Consider the following 18,236-nt stretch of genomic DNA (forward strand, 5'->3'; position numbering starts at 1 on the left):
TATTTTATTGTCTCTTTTTGAAAATAGTGAAATCTTTGAGTACATGAGTTACATCACATTCATTTCTGTATTCCCCATATGGTATTTAATAAACATTTGTTAACTGAATAAAAGAATGTTAGCTGTTGTGAGTTTGAAGAATGCGCTACATGTAAAAATGTCAAAATAGAAATGATGCCATTTTCTTTGTTTTGACCCTTGTTTTCTGCCAGGCTATGGCATATGGATGGATAGTGACCCATTTTCATGAAAATTTATAGCATACATGGAGCTGCATCGTAACAGGAAAATTGCTACTCTTTGAACATGGCTCAAACTCTTGAACATAGTTGCGTTTAGCAATGACTAAAAGCGTGTCGACTATTCTGTTCTTTTCCTTTCAGTCATTTAATATTCTCACTGGCAAAGAGAGAAGAAAGTTCAGACTGGAAAGAAACTTAATAAGCATGTAAGTCAACCTCTTCATTTCACAGAAGCGGAAACTGAGGCTCAGAGGTTTTTGGTAACTTGTTCAGACTTCCGCTGCCACTTCCTGCTGAGCTAGGACTAGAACCTGATTTCTGGCCTCATCAGGTGTGCGTTCTCCAGGGCAACACTGCCTTCTTTGGTTGATTTCCATTCTTTGCATCATTAAGCTGTGGCATAACCTCTGGGAACTGACTGAAACAAATGTGAATTCTCTTACATCTGCTTCTCAAACTAGGATTTATATGCACCCTCCAGGGGTGCCTGAGGCCACAGCCTAAACATCTTACATTTTCCTGGGAGTACAACTATTCCTCCAAAAAAATTTGGGGGAGGGGAAACTATTATTTTCATATTATAACAAACACAAATTTAGAAGAATTACTGAGATACATTTAGAGCAATTTTGGAGTTGCAGAATCCTATCCCCCTGAACATGCAGAGGTTGCACTCCTCTTGAACTAAGAAAATTTTGTTGGAAGAATCTGAGAAGTACTGGGCATCTGTGGTTTACCTTACTGGGCAGAAAGAGTAAGCTAAAGTTAAAAATAATATACTCTTGCTATTTTTACCTCTTCTACAATCTGATGTTTGCCTCAACCATTCTACAGAAATGGCTCTGTATATGGCTGCCAAAGAGAGCCTTCTTGCTAAATCGAGTGGATAATTTTCTTTTCTTTTCCTTTTCTCCCTCCCTCCCTCCTTTTCTTCCTTCGTTCCCTCCTTTCTATCAATAGAAGGGTTTTATTGCATTTTAAAAATTAAAAAATTTTAGTAAGAGCTTTATTGAGATATAATTCATGTGCCATACAAGTCTCTCATTTAAAGTGTAGAATTGCATGACAATTTACATATTTTTAAATTTACTTTTTGTTGAGATATAATTGACATGTAACTGCATAAGTTTGAGGTGTATAATGTGTTGATTTGATACATTTGTATACTGCAACATGACTAACACCTCTGTCACATCACATAGTTGTCATTTCCATTTTGTGGTGAGAACTAGTGGTAAGAGCTAGTCTCTTAGCAACTTTGAAGTATACAATACAGTATTGTTGACTATAATCACTCTGCTGTGCATTAAAATATCACAAATAGAGTCTTAGGAATCATCCCACATCTTCTTGTTTTCATGACTGGATAACTCTTAGATCTTTTTCATCAACCTGCTGAACTGTTCCTTTTTCAGAGACATAGATACTATCTAAAAATTTTCTGATATCTTTGTTTTAACTGCTGTGGCTTGCTGAATCAACGCAACAAATTTGGTGCGAGTTCAATGTCGTTTACTTCAAGAATTAACTCATCTTTTTGGGCTTGAGATAGTGAACAAGCAGCACCTGGCCTCATCTGAATTTTATGGATGCCTTTTTTACTCAAGAAATTTTGGATTTCAACAAGAGACCCATTCTCCTGAATGACAATGTTGATGGGGCGGTGAGTATACGCAGACCTCGTCCAGTAATGGGTGTCTAAGGTAATGCCTTTGATCGTGTTCCGTACGTGACTACAGAGTGCCAACTGTAGCCAGTTCCTGTTTCTTTACTATTTGTCAACCCAGAGGCTCTTTTTCTTTCCAAGGAGACTGAATTCTACATTGATGTCTTTCAAGTCCTCACAGGGTTCCTCTAGGACCCTTCACAGTGACTGTGCATCCCTTCAGCGATGTCAACACTTTCTGGGATGTCAGCAGTTTGATTGCTGAGAATGGTCTTCATTCTCACAGTAGGTGCAGCGATAAGAGAACATCTCAGTCTTGATCTTTCTTGACCTAAGGCATGTGACACTGCCGACTGTCCCTTCCTTCTTGATTATTTGCTTTGTCCTTTGCCTCCATAAGCTTCTCTCTCTTGCTTTGTCTCCAGCCCTTCTGGACAAAGACTCTTCTTGCCGATTTGTTTTTAAGTTGATTTTTCTTTTTCTTCTTTGCAGACTCACATACATAACTGACTTCTGCACAATTCTTTTTAGAACCTGCAAAGACATTTCAAGCTCAACTAATTGACCCCATTCTTGCCCCTACCTCCTGCCTTCCACTGCCATGCCCCCTGGTTCTCAGGACTATGTCACCCTGGCCCTAAATTACTATTTCTCTAGGGGCTCCTATTTTGTGGTGTAGATAACCTCTGAACAGCAGATATCTGAGCATCTTTCTCCACTTTTCCTTTTCTCTCACTTTCTTCATTTATTTCATCACCATGAACTACCTCCTAAATATTTTCCAAGCCATTCACCATAACCACAATTACCATCCAAGTCCAGACCACTATTACCCCTCACCTTGTTTTCTTCAACAACCTCTGCATTTATTTCATAGTTTCGGGTCTTGCTCCCCTCATAAATATAGAGTCGGGAAGAAGAAAACTTTCTAGGAACTGTTAAAAAGGTAATAAAATTGTCAAAAGCGCTAAGTCACATTCTACTATTTTGTGATAGTTTGTAAAAAAGCAACTTAAGAAAAATCCAGGTAAAAATGCCAAAAAAAAAAAAAGCAAGCATTTAGATATGTCAGTTGATAACGACATTTCAATAATACCACCCTGTGGAGAAAAAGACAATGATCAAATCCAAGTAATCTATGTCTCAAATAAAATTTTAAGCACTCCATATCTAGTTCTGATTTTACTCTGTCTTTCGACGCCAGAGGAATCTTTCTTACATGTAAACTAAGTCCCATCCCCTGCTCCATACCCTTCAGTGGCTCCCCATTGCCTTCAGGGTAAATTCTAAACACTTTCATTTGGCTTATAACCATGATCTGGTCCCCACTTGTCTCTCTATCTTCATGACCCCTTCACACTGGAGTTAGTCCAAACTCCTTTCAGTTTTGCAAATTCATCATGCTCCTTGCTTCCCTCTGTATTTCCCCCTCCACATTTGATTGGCTAAAGCAGTGCTGTGCTGGTAAATGTTTAACAATTGCCTTTCTGCGGTGAGGAAGAGGGAGAGCCCTGATTAGTAGCATTTGATGATTTCCATGGTGTAAATCCTCTTACCATGGCTGATTTCAAGCTGCCAATGGGATGTTGCTGAACAGAGAATTGGAAAGAGATGAACACAATTGGTCCTAGCAAGTGGGTGCTTGCCTGCTCCAGCACACCATTGGGCTAAATCTTACAAATCTTTCAGATTCTGGCTTAGCTGTCCCTTTTTTCTGAGAATCCTTTCTTGATTATGCCATATTCTTCCACTGCAGCCTGTTTGTAGTCTGTTCTCACACTTGCTACATATTATTGCAATTTTCTGTGCCCTTCTGTGATTTTTCTATTGCTGGACAGTAAGCTCCTGAGAGGCAGGGATTGTGCCTTTTTTACCATCATCTTTCCAGAAGCTTCCGGAGTGCTTGACACATAGTGGTTCTTCAATAAATATTTGTGGAATAAATGAGTGAATGACTAAAAACCAATACCAATAATTAACATGAAATACCTACTTTGTGCGAGACACTCTACAAATTGATTTCTATGCATTACCTCAATTAATTGTCCTCAAAACTCTATAGTAGAACATTTGATTATCACCATTTTACAGATGAGAAAGATTGAGGCTTAGAGCAGCTAAGTACCTGCTCAAAGTCATAGTCAGTAAGTGTCACATAGCATGACTCTACTGCAAACACTTGTCCACTATGTTATGCTGACTAATTTTCATTTAAAGTGGAATAAAACTAGCATTTTTATATAGTTGACCGCTGCGAACGAGATTCAAGATTGAAGCCACTTTTATTCAAGGCTTCTACAGAGGGCCAGACTCTTAAACACTGTCACTGACATGGTAAATTAGTGCAAAGTTAAGGGTCAGTAATTGAGATTACTGACCCTTAAACTATTCATTTGCTTTTAATCAGTAATTCCATTTCTTAGAAAATAATCAGATATATGGATAACAATTTGTGGCCCAAATATTATTCCTAACATTTTAAAAAGAACCTTTTCGCTTTAGAATAGTTTAAAATAGTTTTAGCTATATAGAAAAATTGCAAAAATAATACAGAGTTTTCATATATACCACACCCAGTTTAGCCTATTATGAACATCTTACATCAATATGGTATATTTGTCACAATGAATGAACTAATATTGATACGTTATTATTAAAGTGTTTACTTTACTCAGATTTCCTTATTTTTTACCTTTACCTAATGACCTTTTTCTGTTCCAGGATCTCATCTAAGATATCATGTTACATTTAATTGTCTTTTTAGGTTCTTCTGAGCTGTGAGGTTTTTGGACTTTGTTTTTGATGACTTTGACAGTTTTGAGTACTGGTCACATGTTTTGTAGGATGCTCTTCTATTAGAATTTGTCTGATGTTTTCTCATGATTAGACTGGGTTGTGGGTTTTTTGGAGGAAAACCACGGAGGTAAAGTCGATTCTCATCCTATCAAGGGTACATACTATTCCAACATGACTTATCACTTTTGATGTTAACCTTGATTATCTGTCTGAGGTAGTGCTTGTCAGGCTTCTCCACTGTAAGATTCTTTCCCTCCCCTTTCCATACTGTTCTCTTTGGAAGAAAGTCACTAGGAGCAGTTCAAATTTAAAGAGGAGGAAATTATCAACCTACCTTAAAATCAGAGTATTTATGTAAATTATTTAGAATTTTTCTCCATGGAATATTGCCTATTTCCCTCCATTAGTTTATTCATTTAATCATTTGTTTATAACAATATGGATTCATAGATTCTTGTTTATATTTTTGATTATAATCCAATACTATTTTATTTTGTTGCTCAAATTGTTCCAGCTTTGGGAGAGTTTTCAGTTGGTTCCTATGTCTCTTTGATACACCCCATCATGGTGTTTTTGGGGGACTTCCTCAATTTCTGGTGCTACTGGATGCTCCAGGCTCACCTTGTCTATTTCCTGCCCCGGTCCTAAAGTCAGTCATTCCTCCAAGGAGTCTTTGTTCCTTTTATTGAAGAACAGTTTTAGAAAACAAGATCTGAGCTTATTTCTACTACGGTCATGGTGCTTCTAGGTCCTTCTAGCTGACAGAGCAAAGAAATACGTGTGTCTATACACATGTGTTTATAAATATTTATAAATGTAACTATCTGTATTTATATTGAGCTAAACATGAATTCCTACTGATGTCTCCAACTCTAATCCATCACCACATGGATCATTTTAGCCTCCACCCTTACTTATCTGTAATCTCCCACTACAACAGTGAGAAACTCAGTTCCCACCATCCACCATCCATTTACTTAATTTTTCAAATCCAGTTATACATGTACAGTGGTTTCAGAATTGTCAATCCATACCCCCATGGGAACAATTTTATCAATAAGTGTGCAGTTCTTATGTATAGTTTCTTTTGCCTTCAGTCTTAGAGACTGCACTCATTTCTAAAGTTATTTAGGTCAGAATGCTTTCCCCATCCCTATCGGTGAAGTTGTTTCACACATTTGTAATACAATTAGATCGTTTTGCTACAGTCTGCATTCCATCGTGGGATCCCTGACCTCCTAGATTATTATTTTTGAAAATGATGTTTATTATTCCATACCTTAAGGCTTACTCTTTGTGCTATAAAGTCCTATGGGTTTTGGAAAGTGTCGTGTACCCACAATTACAGTACCATACAGAATGGTTTCACTGCTCTACAAATTCCCACATGCTTCACCTAGCAAATTCTTTCCCCACTCCCAAAACAACTGACAACAACTTATCTGTTTACCATCTTTATAGTTTTGCTTTTTGCAGAATGTCATATAATTGGAATCATGCAGTACGTTACCTTTTCAGATTGTTTTTTTTACTTAGCATTATGCTTTTAAGATTCACCCACATCTTTGCAATGACTTGATAGCTCATTCCTTTCATAGCTGAATAGTATCACATTGTATGAATATACCACAGTTTATCCATTCCCTTATTGAAGGACATTCTCTTGCTTCCAGTTTTTGGTGATTATGAATTCCCAATGATTTTTTAAAAAACAGTCGAATCATTGACAACAACAAAAATATTCAACATTGAGCAAATATTTGAGTACACAATAGTACCTCAGTATAACATGTTAGAAGAGTTTTTAATGGCGTTGGAAAAGTAAGTACATATAGGACACAAAGATTATGTATTCAGTATATTTTCAATGATATGAAACATGCATATGTATCTATATCTAGAAGGAAATACAGCACAATGTTCACAGAAGTTATCTCTGGAGATTGGTATAATAAATACAGTTACTCCTTAACTAGTTCTCATATTTTTCACATAGGTTAATTATTACTTTTATACTTAGGAATAAATAAACCAAAATCATTTCTGCATCATGAATTATGCTCTAGATTCTGTAGGGAAATGCAGCCGCGTATATTCAGAAGGATCTTGGGAATTTTCCTCCTCTTCCTTCCATTTCTTAGAGATTGTCTTTCTGGAATAGTTCTTTCATGTTCTAGATTCATTTTCATTCCCTTGGCTCTTCAAAACCTCTGAGGGTTTTTACGCAACTTTGTTTCCCCCTTACTCCTTCATTTCCAACTCTCCTTAAAATCATGACAAATATCACCAACCAGACCCTCTTATTTTCCCGTTAGCAGTACTACATTTGTCCCATGTGGCAATCGGGACCTCTATTTTCTCGAACACCTTGCATCTTATTTTGTAAGCAAGATTATTTACATTCCCTTGGCACTGGATGTCGTGAAGCTTCAACCTATTCCATTTTAAGGTATTTTTGATTATTATTTTTATAGTAAGGGGTGGAGGACACAGTGGCGATTAACACACATGAAAAGAAAAAAGGAAAAAAAACTAAATTAAAGTGGATGCATGTAAACTTAGCATACTATTTCTGAAAGTGTAACTACTTCTTTCACCTCAGCCAGCTATATTTCTCCATAAGGGCAAAACTAATGAGGAAAGCTCATTGAGGTTTTGTAGGTGGATGATGAGAAGAATAACAAAGTACAGGGCCTCAATCCTTGCACTTTTAAAGGAGCTCTTAAATTTCTGTTTTTGTTTAAGTAAGTTGATATAACATATATTTCTTATGACCATTGGCAAAACTACTTAGACAAACTTTATTTCTTTTGGAACGTTATAATTCATTTTGTTTTCACCAAATATTGAAACTTTAATTTTAAGATTTCTTTTCTCTCAGTGCTAGGGACACTGGGAAAAAATGTTTGTACTAATTTCAACTGACGCCCCTAACCACGTTGGAAGTGCTGCAATTGATGAAAATGGATACCTCCAGCTGGCTGTCGACACCTGACCTCTGTTCTCAGCAGATTTATTTGGAAAGAAACACCTTTGAAAAGGGGAGAAAACCACATGCCAATAGAGTATAAAATGGCTCTTGCCAATGTCTGACTCAGCAGTGGGTTCCCACAAAGCCCAATTCTTCTGGAAAAAGGGATGGTTCCACGCCACTCATCTGTCCGTAGGCATGCTGTGGCAGCAGCTCCCGTAGGAGAACTAGAAGGACTTACAACTAGAATATACAGCTATGTACTCAGGCTTTGGGGAGGGAAAAAAGAGAGAGAGAGAAGGAGATTGGCAACAGACGTTAGCTCAGAGCAAATCTTTCCCAGCCAAAAAAAAAAAATTCTGTTTCTTAAAAAAAATAAACAAATAAGAGATGGTTCCAAGCATGTGGAGGCTGGTTGACATTTTCTGAGCTTCTACTTTGTTAGTGGCAGTGTGCCAATTGCTGAATTTCAGAAGGTGAATAATCCTTAGTGTGTCCTTTCAAGGAGTTCATAGTCTAGCAAGAGAGTAGGAACACAGGTTGCTCTCTAGGAAACTAGGCGATAAATGATATTCCAGGCATGGGAAACGTGGCACTGTGAAGGGCCATTTCTGAGGCTGTGAAGGCACAGGGAGGGATCTGACAGAGCCGTTCCCAACTGTTTGCCCACAGGAATTCTTTATTTTCACATCATTTCTGGCTGGTAGAGGTGACTTTGGAATGCTATGGATGATTTGAGGCCTGTTAAGCATTTGGATAATTTTACAGCTAAATACTGAGAAGTCCTTGATACCATTTTTGAAGAAGGACATTTAATCTTCATGTTCTAGAGCACAGACCTAAATTTGTTGGAGGGGAAGGGAGGCAGCTACCTTAAGTGATGAGGCTGGTTCATACTTTAACGGACAAGCTGCCCCACTCCAGGCGTGAGCCTTACCTTGTACCTTTGGCTAACTCTTAGAAGTTCAGAGGCAAAGTATAATGGAAAAACCGTGGCTATACCTTACCATACATGTTCAGAAAGCTGAGACTGCAATTGGAGTGAAAAGCTAGTACATGGTAGTCTTTAGACATCTTCTGTTGGCCACAGAAGGCCAGGACTCCAGTCAGTAGGTGGAAATGATTCAACAATATCAGTAGGTCAATGCTTATGCAAGAAAGATATTCAATAGGCAGAAATGCACTTCTAAGTATATTGTGGGGGTAACTAATTACCTTCCTGTGATTTTTGTATAATTCTTTCCTCCTAATATACATTGGCAAACATATAAATTGTTGTAAGCAAGAAATCCTATCATTATTTCAGCTGTGCTTTGAAAGGCAATCCTTAACTTATAAAGGTTCTGCTTTCTAAGAGATAAAGTAAAGGTCGTTGTCTGGGCGTCATATGACTTTCCTCACAGTAGCAATACGGGAGATGTAAAAGCAGAAAGTGGAGGCCCTTATTTATTGGATTAATTTGATTTATGCATGTCTGTGCCTTCCTTAAGTTTTTATTATGCAGATTTTAAACATAACATAAAAGTATAAAGAATACTATTAAAAAACACTATTCAGTTTGAGTAAATCATACCTTTTGCCCTATTTTCTTCAAGCTTTTTAAAGCTTATTAAACTTTGCAAACTAATTATGAAGAAAAAATTTTCTTGGCAAAAAACAGGCTCTGTTATTGCTCATGCCATATTCAAAAGCGACTTCTTTGTTGCCAAAGTCCTCCAAACTTTGAACTTGGGGTTAAATGAGCTTTCAGGATTTGGTCCCAGCTTACCTGTCTAGTTTCACTATTTGCCACTTCTGCTCCTTACCCACCCCAAATATACTATACCCAAGCCCTGCGGAATTTCTTTCAGTTTGTGGGATAAGCCATACTATTTCTTACTTCCTCCCTATTTAGAAAGGCCGTTCTCTCTGCCTGGAATACCTTCCCCTCTGCCTCCTCTCCTGAGTGATTCCCACCCAGAGCTTAGTCTATGTGTCTTCTGGAAAGTTTCATCTGACATCTAATTAGGTCAGGTGCCTTCCTAAGGGTTCTTCCTCCAATGGAGTATTTTTCTCTTTTTAATATCAAATACTGGCTGAAACAGTGAACACAATAAACATGGGAGGCAACAATTAGTAAAGAAACAAAAATATATATCTTGGGATTTATAAATATTTTTGAAAATTTGTTTTAAACAAGTTTAATGTTGAAGACTACAGATCCATTGAAAGTTACATTTAATATCCAATTATTTTATAATACTCATATAGCCCTTGTATACTACTTTGCATTAGTCTTTCACATATTAATCATACATATACATTTATATCTACATAGATATCCCACAGAGATGTAAAAAAAAGAGGAAGAGTTAGAAACACGTTGGCTGTCTCTCATCTCCCTCCTATTGGAAGCAGGGTGCCAGGTTTCTTATCTCTAGAGTATCATTTTTGCCTAATTTTACAGAGAGTGACTTGAGTATGTATTATACATCCAAATAGAGTGTAAGTTTTTGTGTACATACTATCTGGAACATTTACTAACATACTACGCAATACCCAGCACAACCTCAGCACGTAATAGTTATTCAATTAATTATTAGTTTGCAATTACATTTTTAAAATGAAAAGAGGGATGACTAAAATTTATTTTAAAAGCACTTGGAAATAGATGGTTCTAAATTTTGAAAAGCTTAAAAAGAGGTTTTCTGTAATTAACTTCAGGAACAAGGTTCTCCTTATATTGCTGAACTTACTCATTTTCTCTCCAAATATTTATTGAGATTTCTGTGGTTTTGGTCTTGAATTTACAATGGTGAACAAAACAAATACAGAATTTTTAATCTAGCGTAGATTTAGAGATTAAGAAAATAAGTAAACAATTTAGGCAAAGAACAAGAACAAATACTGAATGTAAAGGAGTGCCTCTCTAAATTGGACGGTTAGGGACGGTCTGTCTGAGGAAGACACATTTGACGTGGGAACCAAAGTTTGAATAGAATAGAGGCGCATTCAGAGAAGGAGAGGTTTTCTTTTTTAATACAAAGGGTGGGGAAAGGGAGCCCAAATTGAAGTTAAACAATATACTGATCACACAGAGCGTTTAGACGAAGGGTATGAAAAAAAAGTAGTAATTTGGAAGTTCTATGATTTAATGTTATTTTTCAGCGTGTGCGTGTGTGTGTGTGTGCGTGTGTGTGTGTCTCCTATTACTCAAGGTATCATTCTTATTTTGAAAATCAAGTTCAGCTATATGTTTATGTTAAAAACAAAAGTGATGTATATGGTTGCTATTCCTGTTTCCGAGATGTACTGTGTGATCAGATGCGACGGGTTTAAATGGTGAGGATAAATCTAATTTACAACCATTTGGGAGGACGCATCACAGCTCCCAAAGATGCTCCTAACTTTTCCTTTTTATGTTTTACGTGGATTTTGCCATCTTCATCAAATTGATGAAGGCTTCCAGTGCTCTTGGTGGATCATGGACATTTTAATAATGACATTTGATAGACTGTGTTTTGACTTCTGCTAGCATTTGTTATATTAATTCAATAAGAAGGCCATCAGACTGAGGTGGCTCCAATGCAGTGGTACCTATCTAAGCAAACCAAAATCTACACTTGTAACTAACTCAAGTTTACAAAACAGAAACCTGACGATAACCAATCACAAACCACTTTGAGCTGTAGCCAATCAATAATTTCCTTACTTTACTTCGGCCTTTTCTTTATAAAAGTTTTTCCCCTGCTCCCATTGGAGGAGCACTTCTACTATTTCTGGTTTGGCACTGCCAAAATCAAATCAATTTTTGCTCAAATAAACTCTTAAATTTTTTCTTTCTTTGCTGAGGAAGCCTGGCCCTGAGCTAACATCCGTGCCCATCTTCCTCTACTTTATATGTGGGATGCCTACCACAGCATGGCGTGCCAAGTGGTGCCATGTCTGCACCCAGGATCCGAACCGGCAAACCCAGGCCACCGAGAAGCAGAACGTGCAAACTTAACCTCTGTACCACCAGGCTGGCCCCTAAACTCTTAACATTTTAGTATGCCTCAGTTTATCTTTGAGCACACTTAATGCAATCGAATTAGAATACGTATATTGAGCATTGGTAAGGACTTTTAAGGTCTGGTATACCAAGCACCAGATCCTATTCAAGCTTCCCCATCAGCTCTCAGTTTATACCAGTGTAAAATAGGGTTTCTTGTAAACTCCACTTATTTCACTCTTGGAGCAGCACAGAAGAAGTCTACTTCTTTTTCTACTTAGTGGAATTTCAAATATATAAATGCACCCCAATTTCTACATTATTCCTTTCCTAGCTAAACATAATCTCATCCCCTTTGTCTCTCTTTCATGAACTAGTCTATCACTGAGTAGCCCATCTCCTATATCCTGGATACTCTACAGTTGCCCTCATGGAATTACCCTTTTTAGTCAGTCCATATCCTCAAATTATCATTCACAGCTCTCAAGTACTTGTTAATTTCCTTCTCAAGGAAAGTTTAAATATTTTTGACCCAAAGAGAGCCTGGGCTGCGTTAGGAATTTTGTGAGCCTCACTAGAAATAAGTTCTTTCTTGATTTTTTTCTTTTCTTTCGTGTTCTGATCTTCTAATGTGGTCACAGATCCTACCAACTCGAGATTCCTGGCAGAGATATTTTGTCAACGGGTATGTCTAAAGACGTAAAGTCAGTGTTTCCCAGAAAAACGTATTTCACCTGTCTTCCAGTGAGTGAAATCTTGTCAGACAGAGAGAGTTTTCTGCAGAATGGTTTTAAAAGAAGAGGGTTTTAATAGATCTATTGTCAGTGAGCATAAATACTTCACCCAGAAGACAACAATATATTGTGAGTGGATTAAATCATTGGCTTCTTTTTAAAAAATTTTTTAAATTTAATTTTTAATTGAGGTTACATTGGTTTATAACATTATATAAATTTCAGGTGTACACCATTATATTTCAATTTCTATGTACACTACATCATGCTCACCACCCAAAGTCTAACTGTCATCTATCAACATACACATGTGCCCTATTAACCCTTTCGCCCTCTCCTTTTCCCTTTCTCCTCTGGTAACCGCCAATCTATTCTCTGTGTCTATGTGTTTGTTGTTGTTGCTTTATCTTCCACATATGAGTGAAATCATATGGTGCTTGTCTTTCTCTGTCTGACATTTCTATTAGCATAATGTTCTCAAGTTGCATCCATGTGGTCATAAATGGCAAAATTTCATCTTTTTTTATGGCAGGGTAGTATTCCATTGTATATCTATCTATCTATCTATCTATCTATCTATCTATCTATCTACATCTCATATCTGTATCCATTCATCTGTTGATGGGCACTTAGGTTGTTTCTAAGTCTTGGGTATTGTGAATAATCCTGCAATAAGCATAGGGGTGCCTATATCTTTTCAAATTAGTGTTTTCGTTCTCTCTGGATAAATACACAAACATTAACTCAAAATCTATTAGAAGACTTGAATGTAAGACCTGAAATCATAAAACTCCTAGATGAAAACATAAGCAGTATGCTCTTCGATATTGGTCTTAGCAGAATCCTTTTGAATATTATGTCTCCTCAAGCAAGGGAAACAAAAGAAAAAATAAACAAATGGGACTACATCAAACTAAAAAGCTTCTGCACAGCAAAGGAAACCATCAACAAAATGAAAAGACAACCTAACAATTGAGAGAAGATATTTGCAAATCTTATATCTGATAAGAAGTTAATATCTAAAACACATAGATAACACATATAACTCAACAAAAAAAAGACAAACAACCTAATTAAAAAATGGCCAGAGGATCCAGCCATTTTTCCAAAAAGGATATAAACTCAAAAGGCAGATGGCCAACAGGCACATGAAAAGATATTCAACATCACTAATTATTAGGGAAATTCAAATCAAAACTACAATGAGATATCACCTCTTGCTCATCAGAATGGCCATTATTAAAGAGATAAGAGATAGCAGGTGTTGGAGAGGATGTGGAAAAACGGAACTCTCATACACTGCTGGTGGGAATGTGGATTGGTGCAGCCACTATGGAAAACAGCATGGAGATTTTTCAAAAAATTAAGAATAGAACTGCCATAGCTATTCCACTTCTGGGTAAATCATTGGTTTCAAAACTGTGCTTGGCAGGTGTCTTGAGAGTTTCTTGGAGTTACATACACAGCTACCACAGGGGGATGTGTGTACAAGTGGTGGTGCCCAGCTCAACTACGGTTGCTCAACTTTTTTTTGATTTTTGTGTGTGTGTGTTTAAATTGGGCTTTGTCAAGAGATTTAGTTGAAAAGTGACTAAAACTTATTTTGAAAATCACTGGAACCTCCTGAATATTTTTGATACTATCTTAGGATTTTCTCTTATGAATAGTAGAATATTCTCATTAAGCTTCTCGTTAAAGCTGGAATCTTTTGTGGCATTGGAATTTTATTTATAACAATTAATAAAGATGCCACCTACAAGGGATAATGACACTAAATGAAGAAGTAAGGATTAGGAATAGGTAAACTCAGGAACTGCTAGGACCCTGCTGTCATGCAAATGTCCTTGATAATGAAGAAAGGGGGAATGAAATTACAGTTCATATGGCTGTATAGAAACAGAATTGTTCCTATGGAGAAAGCTTTCTAAAGGTTCCCTAAGGCTGTGCAGCTCTTTAAATCAGCAAGCCCCTTTTATTTTCAGTCACAAAGTGGAAAAAAGCATCTCCTTTTCACTATTTCTCTCTCAAGAAATCCAAACTATAAGTATTGAGTCACCTTATCTCTCTTTGAAGAGGGAAATGCCATCTCTTTGCAGGTTGAATGTAGAAGATTTACAAAGAAAAGAGAGTAGAGAAATGGATCATAACAGCATTGGATTTAGTATTTTCTTCATTTTACAATGTTCTGCCTCGCTTGACATGTTTACTTTGCAAACACTTATATTTTTGGCTCAGAGTTGCTCTCTGAACACCGCGGTGCATAATTAATGTCAAGGTGGAAAGTGATTATGCTGCAAATGCTGCTCCCTCTGCTCTGAAAAGCATTTTTAAAGCCAATTTAGGTCACATATGGTTCAATCTCTTAGAAATTTTCTTAATTGTTCAGCTAAAGAGAATGCCTCAGGGTGTTTATTAACAGACATTCCAATGGGCTGTCCATCCTGGGGTGTGTGAGTGTCATGGGAGGAGGGTGCGCTATCCACAGGGTGCAGTGCAGGGGTGATTGTTGCAGGAGAGAGGGACCCCAACAAGGGTATTTTTTTAAGCCTCAAAAATACAAGCAAAACAACAAAGAACACAGTTTAGCTGAAAAGTATGTGACAAATTGTGCACCGTTTTAAAGAAAGCTGTTCTTATTTTCCTCACTCCAGTAAGCTTCTGAGGTTCACATGGCAAGGAACACGTCAGGCTAGAAAGCAGATATACAATACATTTTTAAATGGACCATTTCTTTTATCTTTTGTCTTTTGCTGCTCTTTCTGAGTCTTCTGCTGACTGGGGAGCAGACTGAGGAAGCTTGCAGCAGCAGTCAAGGAAGTCAACATGGTGGAAAATCCTCAAGCTTTTTTTGATGTCTATGGTCACTTAGGCTGGAGCCAGAAGATGTGCTGTCCTGGGGGTGACAGTCAGTGTTACTGGTGGGGAAAAGAAGAAAATGGAGGCTCTTTAGATTTCTCATCTGCACAGAGAACTACACCAACCTAGAGTAGAATAGCTCTAGAGAGCAGCTCCTTCTTCCTTCCATTTTTTCCTTCCCAGGTGGGGAGCCACTTGGAACCCAAGAGTTGATATGGAAGGGGATCAGAACACCTCACTTTGGCATGAGGATTATTTGGAGATGAAGGCAATGAGAATCAACAGGTACAGAAAGAAACCTTCTTGGAGATTCCCTTAAGCAGAAATTTCTGGGAAATAAGGCTACCATAAATTCTTTCTTCAGAGAAGACCTTCGCCCAGAAGGAAGAATGAGAATAAAACCTACCAGAAATCCCTTCTCTGGGGAAGTTTTGTGGCCCTGAAGGAGACAGAATGTCCACTTATATTGTATAAACAAAGATCACATTTTCTTATCCCTTGATTGTTCTTCTAAAAACTCATTTTTCTTTCCTAAGGAAAACTTTTCATAAAATCGTTTTCTTCTCCCTCCCTTTCTTTTACTAAATTAGGTATGTAAGCCTTTAACTTCAATACTTTAAGAAGCCAGCTACTTCTTTTGTTGGCTCCCATTTGCATATAAATAAACCCTTTTCTCCAGTTAATTTGTCTTTTTTCAGTTTAATTTGCACGTGCCTATCACTGAGTCTAAGAGAGTAGAGGAAAAGTTTTTCCTCCCTTACACCGAATTACCAACTTCACATCATCACATAATACACACCATATTTCCTCACATTTCTCTTAGTGTATGAACATAATAAACACTCTTCATATATTATCACCATGTGTCTTAGGTAGGTAATTAAGAAGCAGAGCCTGAGAAAAGGGTTCTTCTGCATGGAATTTGGCGAGGGAGTGCTGCAGGTGAAACCTGAAAAGGAATAAGGGAAGCAGGATAGGGCAGGGGAAGAAGCTCTGCAAAGATGTGGATTCTGCTGAAGTCTAGTCTTAGCCTGATCCCACAGGGAGCAATGGACCATGGCACCACATGCTTGTCCCACCTTGAAGCAAGGGAGCTACTTATTTTATATTTCATACCAGTCAGTCATTGGCTGTGGGCTGCCCTGGAAGGCAGGCATGACCTTGCAAGCATTTCCAGGGAGGTGGCTCCACTCAGTCCTGAGGGCACCTCTCATAAGAAGGATTCAGCTGTGAACTGCTAGGAGCCAAACTCAGAGCAGCTGGGGGATGAAGGAACTCTTGCCAGGGCACCAACAGCATCTGCTAGACGATGCAAAATATCCACCCTCTCTAGTAATTTATTTACGACAAGGATACCCCAGGACCTATTGTAGATAAGCTAAATCTTTGTGTGAAGAGAATTATTGAAGATATAGGGCAGGGGTCAACAAACATTTGCTGTAAAGGGGAAATTAATAAATATTTTAGACTTTGTGCTCTTTGTTACAACTACTCTGCCATTGTCATATTAAAACAGCCATAGACAATATATAAACAAATGGGCAAAGCTGTGTTCCAATAAAACTTTATTTACAAAATCAGGTGGGGTACCAGATTTGGCCTGTGGGCTATAATTTGCTGACTCCTGATATAGTAGGGGATAAAACAGAGAAGAATAATCAGTGTTCCTGATTCATCTACCCTCTTAAAATAGCATCAATTTGTTGTTTCAGATATAAAGCTTATAATTAATATTTTTTCCAGTTTTGGTTAAGAGTATAGGCTTTGCAGTTTTAAGACCAAAATTCCACTTTTGTCATTTCCAGGCTACCCATTTCACAAGGTCATGTTGAGCAATAAATAACAAAACATATCTAATGCACTTAACATGTTGTGGCTGGCACTTAGCAAGTGCTTAATAAACAATATTTTGTTATCATTGTTCTTTTTTGTTTTCAGATTTGTGTGTGTGTGTGTGTGTGTGAGGAAGATTGGCCCTGAGCTAACATCTGTGCCAGTCTTCCTCTATTTTATGTGGGATGCTGCCACAGCATGACGACGAGTGGTGCTAGTTCCTTGCCCTGGATCCGAACCTGCAAATCCCGGGCTGTGGAAACAGAGTGCACAAACTTAACCACTACACCATGGGGCTGGCCCGTCACTGTTGTTATTTTTCATGGAATATTGTTTTATAATTACTTCCCTGGCATTTTCCCTGTTTTCATTCAGTGTCTGATTTACTCCTGAGACATTACGAGATTGAAAATAAAGTTTTGAAGAATAAATGTGATCGCACAAGGGAAGATCTGTTTTGCTCACATCAAGTTGACCCAAGACCAAGATCTGTGCTTTCTAATTTCCTAGTCTCCCCTTCTTTTGCTCAGCAGAGATAGACAGAGTAAAGATTTATGAAATAGGTCCTCATCTAGAGATGGAATTGATGTTGTGGAGGAATTAAATAGGATGGGAGTCTGGTAGAAAATCTGACATATAAATGGATCCTATTTGCTGGAACAAAGAATTACCAGGGGAGGAAAATGGAATGACCCAAGACGGCACCTTACACTGGCCACTCCCACGATCACCACTTGCCTCAGTGACTCACTGAATGCCTGAAGGAGTTGCTAACTCCATTGAGTGTAAATCAAAACAACTTTTACTTGTTTCATTTAGCTTCCATTATGGGATGGTGGCAAGCCCTGGATTGGAGGCTTGATTTAAAACAGAGCTGTCTCTCTCTGTTTCTCAGGCAGGAAAAAAATGTGAGCAAAAATTACTCTTGTCTCTAAGGAGCCTGTGGAGTTGGCCCCTGTTCCGGAGAAGAAGCTGGAAGGTCAGTGCTGCTGATGCAGATTCATTGAGGAAGTGTACTCCTCAGAGGCAAGCCATCCATCATTACTCACTTGCTAGGCTTTCACTTTCCAGACGACTACATAATGTTCAAGTTGGACATACAACTCTGTGTCTGCCCAGGGGAAACAAATGGCACCCCTTCGGTAGATTAAATGGATTGGGCCATCCA

At 37.9% G+C, this 18,236-nt stretch overlaps 1 pseudogene; it reads right to left on the minus strand.

Annotated features, from left to right (window-relative positions):
* Nucleotides 1-1,598: 1,598 nt before the first annotated feature.
* Nucleotides 1,599-2,186, minus strand: LOC124231096 (60S ribosomal protein L9-like; annotated as a pseudogene).
* Between the last annotated feature and the right edge of the window lie 16,050 nt (nucleotides 2,187-18,236).

The sequence above is a fragment of the Equus quagga genome, chromosome 20 (genome assembly GCF_021613505.1).
Source record: "Equus quagga isolate Etosha38 chromosome 20, UCLA_HA_Equagga_1.0, whole genome shotgun sequence".
NCBI lineage: Eukaryota > Metazoa > Chordata > Mammalia > Perissodactyla > Equidae > Equus > Equus quagga.